Here is an 8,111-nt window from a genome sequence, read left to right as displayed (position 1 = left end):
ATGCCTAGGGCTCCAGCAAGGCCTATAGTGACTGCAGCTGAACCCTGGCCATTGCCTTTGTACTTCCCTCCACAGTCATCACATGATGTACTGAGGAAGAATATGTCCAACCAAATAACCATGACTGAGTTCCTTCTCCTGGAATTCTCTGACATTCGGGAGCTGCAGAATTTTCATTTCATGGTGTTTCTAGTGATTTATCTGGCAGCCTTGACGGGAAATTTCTCATAATCACAGCCATACCCTCGACCACCATCTTCACACACCCATGTATTTCTTCCTAATGAATCTTTCCATCCTAGACCTTTCCTCCATTTCCATCATCGTCCCAAATTCCATGGCCAATTCCCTCGTGAGCAGCAGGGCCATTTCGTATTACGGATGCATTGCCCAAGTCTTTCTCTTCCTTTTCTCCACTACAGCTGAGCTTCGCTTACTGACCATCATGGCGTACTACCAGTACATCGCCATGTGACAACCACTGCACTACAAGTCAATGATGAACATGAGAGCTTGTGACCAAATGGCAGTCAGTATCTGGATCAGTGGGGTTCTCAGTTCTGCACTGCACACTGGGAACACATTTGCAATAATCTTTTATGGAGACAATGAGATGGATAAGTTCTTCTGTGAAATCCCCCAGCTCCTCAAACTTGCTTCTTATGACTCATATCTCAGTGAAACTGGGGCTATTGCCTTTAGTGTGTACTTTTCCTTTATCTACTTTGTTTTTATAATTGTGTCTTATGTTCTGATCTTCAAAACAGTGCTGAGAATTCCCTCTGAGCAGGGCCAGCATAAAGCCTTCTCCATTTGCCTCCCTCACCTCATTGTGGTCTCTGTGTTTGTTTGCACTGCTAGTTTTGCCTATATTAAACCCACCTCCAGCTCAATCTCAGGTCTGGATCTCATGGTGACTCTTTGGCCTGGTCTACACTATGAGTTTAATTCAAATTTAGTATTGTTAAATCAAATTAACCCTGCACCCGTCCACACAATGAAGCCATTTTTTCAAAATAAAGGGCTCTTAAAATCGATTTCTGTACTCCTCCCTGACTAGCGGAGTAGTGCCAAAATCGATATTGCCATTTTGAATTAGGGTTACTCTGGCCACAATTCGATGTTATTGACCTCAGGGAGCTATCCCACAGTGCACCATTGTGACTGACCTGGACAGCAATCTGAACTCGGATGTACTGGCCAGGTAGACAGGAAAAGCCATGCAAACATTTGAATTTTATTTCCTGTTTGAGCAGCATGGAGAGCACAGGTGACCACAGAGAGCTCATCAGCACAGGTAACCATGCAGGCCGATAATCAAAAAAGAGCACCAGCATGGACCGTACGGGAGTACTGGATCTGATCGCTATATGGGGAGAGGATTCAGTGCTAGCAGAACTTTGTTCGAAAAGACGAAATGCCAAAACTTTTGAAAAAATCTCCAAGGGCATGATGGAGAGAGGCCACAATAGGGACTCAGAGCAGTGCTGCGTGAAAGTCAAGAAGCTCAAACAAGCCTATCAAAAAACAAAGGAGGCAAATGGTCGTGAAAGACACGGACATGCCACTTCTACGCCAAGCTGCATGAAATTCTAGGGGGGGCTGCCACCATTTACCCACCTCTGACCGTGGATTCTGAGGTGGGGGTAATCTCATCAGCCACACCTGAGGATTCTGCGGATGGGGAAGAGGAGGAGGAGGAGGAGGAGGAGGACGAGCTTGCAGAGAGCACACAGAACTCCGTTGTCCCCAACAGCAAGGATCTTATTCTCAGCCTGACTGAATTACACTCCCAAGCCAGTATCCAAGACCATGACTGCATGGAAGGGACCTCAGATGAGTTTACCTTTTAAAATATAAAACTTGTTTTAAAAGCAAGTGTTTTTTAATGATTACTTTGCCCTGAGGACTTGGGATGCATTTGCGGCCAGTACAGCTACTGGAAAAGTCTGTTAACTTGTCTGGGGATGGAGCGGAAATCCTCCAGGGACATCTCCATGAAGCTCTCCTGGAGGTACTCCAAAAGCCTTGCCACAAGGTTTCTGGGCCGTGCAGCCTTACTCCGTCCTCCATGGTAGGACACTTGACCATGCCATGCTAGTAGCAAGTAATTTGGTATCATTGCATGACAAAGCCTGGCAGCATAATGTCCCAGTGTTTGCTGGCATTCAAGCAACATCCGTTCTTTGTCTCGCTGTGTAATCCTCAGGAGAGTGATATCGCTCATGGTATCCTGGTTGAAATATGGGAATTTAATTAAGGGGACAGAGGTGGCCATTCCTACTGGGCTGTTTGCCTGTGGCTGAAAAGAAATCTTTCCCTGCCGTTAGCCAAGCGTGTGTGTATCGGGGGGAATTGGCCCTGAGCTTTTTGTGTTTGGCTAGCAGGGATCATCCCTGATACCAGCCATGCGGTGGGGGGACGGATAAAGCGATCATCCCAGAGAATTGGATGGGGTGGGGGTTTAGTTTGTTTTCTGCTGCTGAAGGTTAACAGGAGAACCGCAGCGCTCAACGGGCTTTGCTTGGTATGTGGGAAAGGAGGGCCCAGAAGCCGAAAGACAATGGCTTACCATGGCTGCATGAAAGCCGAATTCTGTTGCCCAGACCTGCGTCTGTGATCTCTAGCAGCAAAGCCACAGGCACTCAATATTAAGAGGCAAAATGCGACCTTGCACAGAAATCACTTGTGCTATGTAACGTGAATAGTGTTTTTTACCGTGAAAAAGTATAAGCATTGTTCTGTAAAATGTATCTTTTTAAAAAAATCTCTTCTTTTTCCTCTCCCTCCAGCAGCTGCAAATTTTTCAAGCCTCCCTCCCCCATCCCGAAGGCTATCTCAGATAAGGCATCGGAAAAAGAGGACGCGAGACGAGATGTTCACGGAAATCATGGAATCCACCCTCAGTGAAAGAGCTCATCTGAATGAGTTGAAGGACACCGTTTCAAAGTACAGGAAAGATGCCAGTGAACGTGAGGACAGGAGGGACCAATGTGAGGAGAGGCGAGACGCTCGAGATGAGAGGTGGTGGCAGGAAGATCAGAGGAGACAAGATGCAACACTAGGGCTGCTGCGTGAGCAAACAGAGATGCACCGGCATCTGGTGGAGCTTCAGGAATGGCAGCAGGATCACAGACTGGTGCTACAGCCCCTGTATAAGCCCCCTCCCCCCTCCCCATGTTCCATAGCCTCCTAACCCAGACGTGTAAGAATGCAGTGGGGGAGGCTCTGTGCACCCTCCCATTCCATCCCAGTGGACAGCCCAAGCAAAAGGCTGTCATTTTTTTTAACCTTTTTTTAGTGGCCTCTTCCTTCCCGACAATCCTCCTCCCAAAGCCCATCGGGGTTTTCTCCCTCTTTTTATAATCAATTAATAAAGAATAAATGATTTTTAAATGATAGCGACTTTATTTCCCTTGAAAGCAAGCTGTGATCGAAGGGGGAGGGTGGGTTCCTTACAGAGAATGAGTCAATAAAGGGGGCGGGTTTTCATCAAGGAGAAACAAACAGAAATTTTACACTGTAGCCTGGCCAGTCATGAAACTGGTTTTCAAAGCTTCTATGATGCACAGCGCTTCCTGGTGTGCTCTTCTAATCACCCTGGTGTCTGGCTGTGTGTAATTAGCAGCCAGGCGATTTGCCTCAGCCTCCCACCATGCCATAAAGGTCTCCCCCTTACTTTCACAGAGATTGTGGAGCACACAGCAAGCAGAAATAACAATGGCGATATTGGTTTGCCTGAGGTCTGGCATTAAGGGGTAGGCTGGTTCCCCAATAATAATTATTGGCATTTCAACATCCCCAATGGTTATTTTCTGTTCTGGGAAGTAAGTCCCTTACTGCAGCCGTTTAAACAGAGTAGTGTTCCTGAAGACACGAGCATCATGAACCCTTCCCGGCCAGCCCACGTTGATGTTGGTGAAACATCCCTTGTGATCCACCAGTGCTTGCAGCACCATTGAAAAATACCCCTTGCGGTTTATGTACCAGGTACCCTGGTGCTCCGGTGCCAAGATAGGGATATGGGTTCCATCTATCGCCCCACCACAGTTAGGGAATCCCATTGCAGTAAAGGCATCCAAAATGACCTGCACATTTCCCAGAGTCACTACCCTTCGTAGCAGCACCTCAGTGATTGTTTTGGCTACTTGCATCACAGCAGCCCCCACAGTAGATTTGCCCACTCCAAATTGATTCCCGACTGACCGGTAGCTGTCTGGCGTTGCAAGCTTCCACAGGGCTATTGCCACTCGCTTCTCAACTGTGAGAGCTGCTCTCATCTTGGTATTCTGGCGTTTCAGGGCAGGGGACAGCAAGTCACAAAGTTCCATGAAAGTGCCCTTACGCATGCGAAAGTTTCGCAGCCACTGGGAATCATTCCACACCTGCAATACTATGCGGTCCCACCAGTCTGTGCTTGTTTCCCGGGCCCAGAATTCGCATTCCATGGATAGAACCTGCCCCATTAACAACATGATCTCCAAAGCACCGGGGCCCGCAGTTTGAGAGAATTCCGTGTCCATGTCAATTTCCTCATCACTCTTATCACTGCGCTGCCATCCCCGCCTCCTCCTTGCCTCGTTTTTCTGGTCCTGGTTCAGCATAAACTGCACGGGAATGCGCGAGGTGGTTACAGTGTTCATGACTGCTGTCTTGAGCTGAGCGGGCTCCATGCTTACCGTGGTATGGCGTCTGCAGTGTTCACCCAGGAAAAAAGGCGCGAAACAGTTGTCTGCCATTGCTTTCATGGAGGGAGGGGTGAGGCTGTACCCAGAACCACCTGCGACAATGTTTTTTGCCCCATCAGGCACTGGGATCTCAACCCAGAATTCCAATGGACGGGGGAGATTGTGGGAACTGTGGGATAGCTATGGGATAACTACCCACAGTGCAACGCTCTGGAAATCGACGCTAGCCCCGGTGCATAGACGCACATGGCCGAATTAATGTGCTTAGTGTGGCCGCATACATTCAACTTTATACAATCTGTTTCCAAAATTCGAATTCTGTAAATTCGGATTAATCCCGTAGTGTAGACAAACCCTTTTTATTCTGTGGTGCCTCCCATTATGGATCCGATCATTTATAGCATGAGGAAAAAGTATATGGAAGCTGCCCTGTGGAAAATGATTGAGTCAAGGCTATTCTCTAAAAAATAAAATGACCATCTCTCTCCCATGACCATCGTCTCATTCAGTGTTTCTTTATAAACATAATCAACTCTTGATATTATTGTATCCATGAGAACATAACATGCAATCCATTTATGCACACTGAGGTATTTACACTGGTAAATAGCTAGAAAAACTGCACTCAGGTCAATGGAGTTACTATAAATTTGCACATATAAATACTCTGTCTTCACATAGTGGACAATATCAGATGATTCAGACAGAATGAACAGAACAGGACAATTATTGAGTGACCCCTCCTGTGTAGTCCAATTCCAGCATCTGGCAGTCAGAAGCTTAGGGTCACCCAGAGCACAGGGTTGCATGCCTGACCCTCTTGGTTAATAGCCATTGATGGACCTATCCTCCATGAAATTATCATGTCTAGCTACCCATCCATCCCCATACATACCCCTCTATCTATTGATCGATTGATCCATCTGAGGCTTTTTTACTGTCATCCATTGCTATGGTATCAGAGCACTTTCCACATATAATCAGTTACCATATCAAAGTTACACATGAGGTCTCTGGCTCTTCTCCTTTTTTCAGGGTGAGGAATAAAAATTCTACCTCTGCTGTGGCCCCGAGGCCAGAGGAGCTCTCTGCCCCCACTAGCGACTCAGGGCCAGAAGAGCTGTCAGCGTCCGCCATGGCCATGGGGTTCAAGGTGTCAGCCGCTGCCCCCATCAGTAGGGCTCTTTTGCTATAATGAACCCCTGGAATTAACGAACAAATGGCTTGGATCCCCAGGGATTCGTTATAGTGAGGATGTACTGTATTTTGTTGGTTGGTTGATTAGTTTCTATGTTGCAGATGTTTTTGGTGAATGGTGTTTAGGGAGGGCGAGGTATGTTTGATTAGATGGGAGGATCCATTTGATGTCATCAAGTAGTGGGTACAACCAGATCAGGCCCCAGATGGACCATGCGCCTATCTTCCCCTGGTTCGAGGTTCTCTAGCAGACACAGGGGCCTGACTGCACTTAGCCATCTGTCTGAGCTAGTAAACACTACTCTCCTCGGCATCTCCCATCGGCTAGCTCAGTCGCCTCCCCTCCTAGCATACTGGTTTTTGTGGCTGCCTGTCTCACCCTATTCGTCATATAGGGAGCTTGGGGGCTCATTGTTCTCCCAGTGATTTTCTAGGTGCCTAAAAATTAGGTGCTGCCGCACTGCAGGTCACCACGCCTGGGTCTGTTTACGGATCCAGGCACCAATGGGTTTTTCAAAGGGAACTAGGCATCTAAATCCCATTGAAATCAATGAGTTTTGGACACCTAGATGCTTTATAAAAACCTACCAGGCACCTAAACACCTTTGAAAACCAGTCCTTAGGTGACAAAGTGCAGGTATCTATACTGGGCAATGATAACCTGGTATGCTGCTGTGGGTCCATTGACTCATGATCTTTGAAATCCACCAGAGATCATAGAATCACAGAAATGCCGGGCTGGGAGGGACTGAAAGCCAAGGGGAATCAGGTGCTGCCTCTTTGAAATCCCATCTTAAATTCCTGGAAAAAATAGCCCTCCCCTTTGAAGAACATGCCCATATCTCTGCTGATTCCACGGCTGGCGCCAGCTCAACTAATAGAAAAAAGTGAACTCCTGTATTTTGTAGGTATGTTACAGAATCACAGAACCATAGAAAGGTGGGGCTGAAAAGGACCTCGAGAAGCTTATGCAGGACATAGTAAACATAGACGAGCCCTGACAGGTGCTTGTCCAACCTGTTCTTAAAGCCTTCAGTGATGGGGATTCCACAACCTGCCTTGGCAGCCTATTTCAGAGTTTAACTGTCCTTAGAGTTAGAAAACTTTTCTTAATCTCTTACCTAAATCTCCCTTGCTGCAGATGCAGCCCATTACTTCTTGTTCTATCTTCAATGGACATGGAAGACAATAGATCACCGTCCACTTTATAACTGCCCATAACATATTTGAAGACTTATCAGGTCCCCACTCAGCCTTCTTTTCTCTTCCCAGTACGGCAACTACCATTGAGGAAATGATCAAAGAGCAGCAAAATCCCTTGTGCCATATGCTAAACCATATGATGGGACAACAAATACAATAAGGCTCAGAACTTCAAATCTATCAAATTCCCTAATTAGCTTTGAAAATTCCCTTCAATCGGGTCTGCACGTCCAATTCACCTTGGTAGCTTTTACCAAGGCTAGTGGTGGATTCTCCATCTCTTGATGTCTTTAGATGGAGACTGAATGCCCTTCTGGAACATGCATTCATCAAACATAACTTATTGGGCTCAAGATAGGGGAAAATACCCTTTGATCTATAGGAGGTCAGAAGGCTCAGACTGGGTGATCTAATAGTCTTTTCTGGATTTAAATGCTATGAATATTCCACAAAACTTTCCATTGATGGGACCTAGGGTCGCAATCCCCTAGGGACCTTTAAAAAGAGACTGAAAATAGGCTTTAGAATTATAGCTTGGTCCTTAACTGAGAGCCCTGGAGAACTTTTCACCTATAAAGCAAGTTCACTTGCCCAGGGCCATGTGTCTGACACTTAACCCAGAGACATCATGTCTAGGGAGAAGATAGGAGGTTATTCTAAGAGCAGGGATGGGATTTTCTAAAAGTCCTGAGGAGTTAAACGCAAGCTCCCAAGGACTCCTTTAACTCCATTAGGCCCTACTCCAGAAGGGAGCCACAATATTCACTGTTGGACAATATACCCGCCACCAGTGCCTCTGGGACAGAATGCAGGAGATCCAGTTTGTTGGCACATAGTCCTGGCAGAGGAGGTATCTAAGAAGCCGTGGAGAAGGTGTTCAGGTGAGGTGAGCATGGTGGGTTGAGGTAGCTGGCTATTTATTTGGTTTTAAGCCAGATAATCCTCTTTTTTTGTGATTTGTCTGCAGTCATGTTTTTGTCCAGTATCATGGATGAGGGATTCAATCAAGGTCACATTGGCTGG

General features: G+C 46.7%; 1 pseudogene; it reads left to right on the top strand.

Moving 5' to 3' along the window:
- Positions 1 to 268: 268 nt before the first annotated feature.
- Positions 269 to 7,175, top strand: LOC117887472 (annotated as a pseudogene).
- The last annotated feature ends 936 nt before the right edge of the window (positions 7,176 to 8,111 follow it).

The sequence above is a fragment of the Trachemys scripta genome, chromosome 14 (assembly GCF_013100865.1).
Source record: "Trachemys scripta elegans isolate TJP31775 chromosome 14, CAS_Tse_1.0, whole genome shotgun sequence".
NCBI classification, from domain to species: domain Eukaryota; kingdom Metazoa; phylum Chordata; order Testudines; family Emydidae; genus Trachemys; species Trachemys scripta.
The sequence above is the reverse complement of the archived record's forward strand: the minus strand, read 5'-3'. Positions and strand labels throughout refer to the sequence as shown.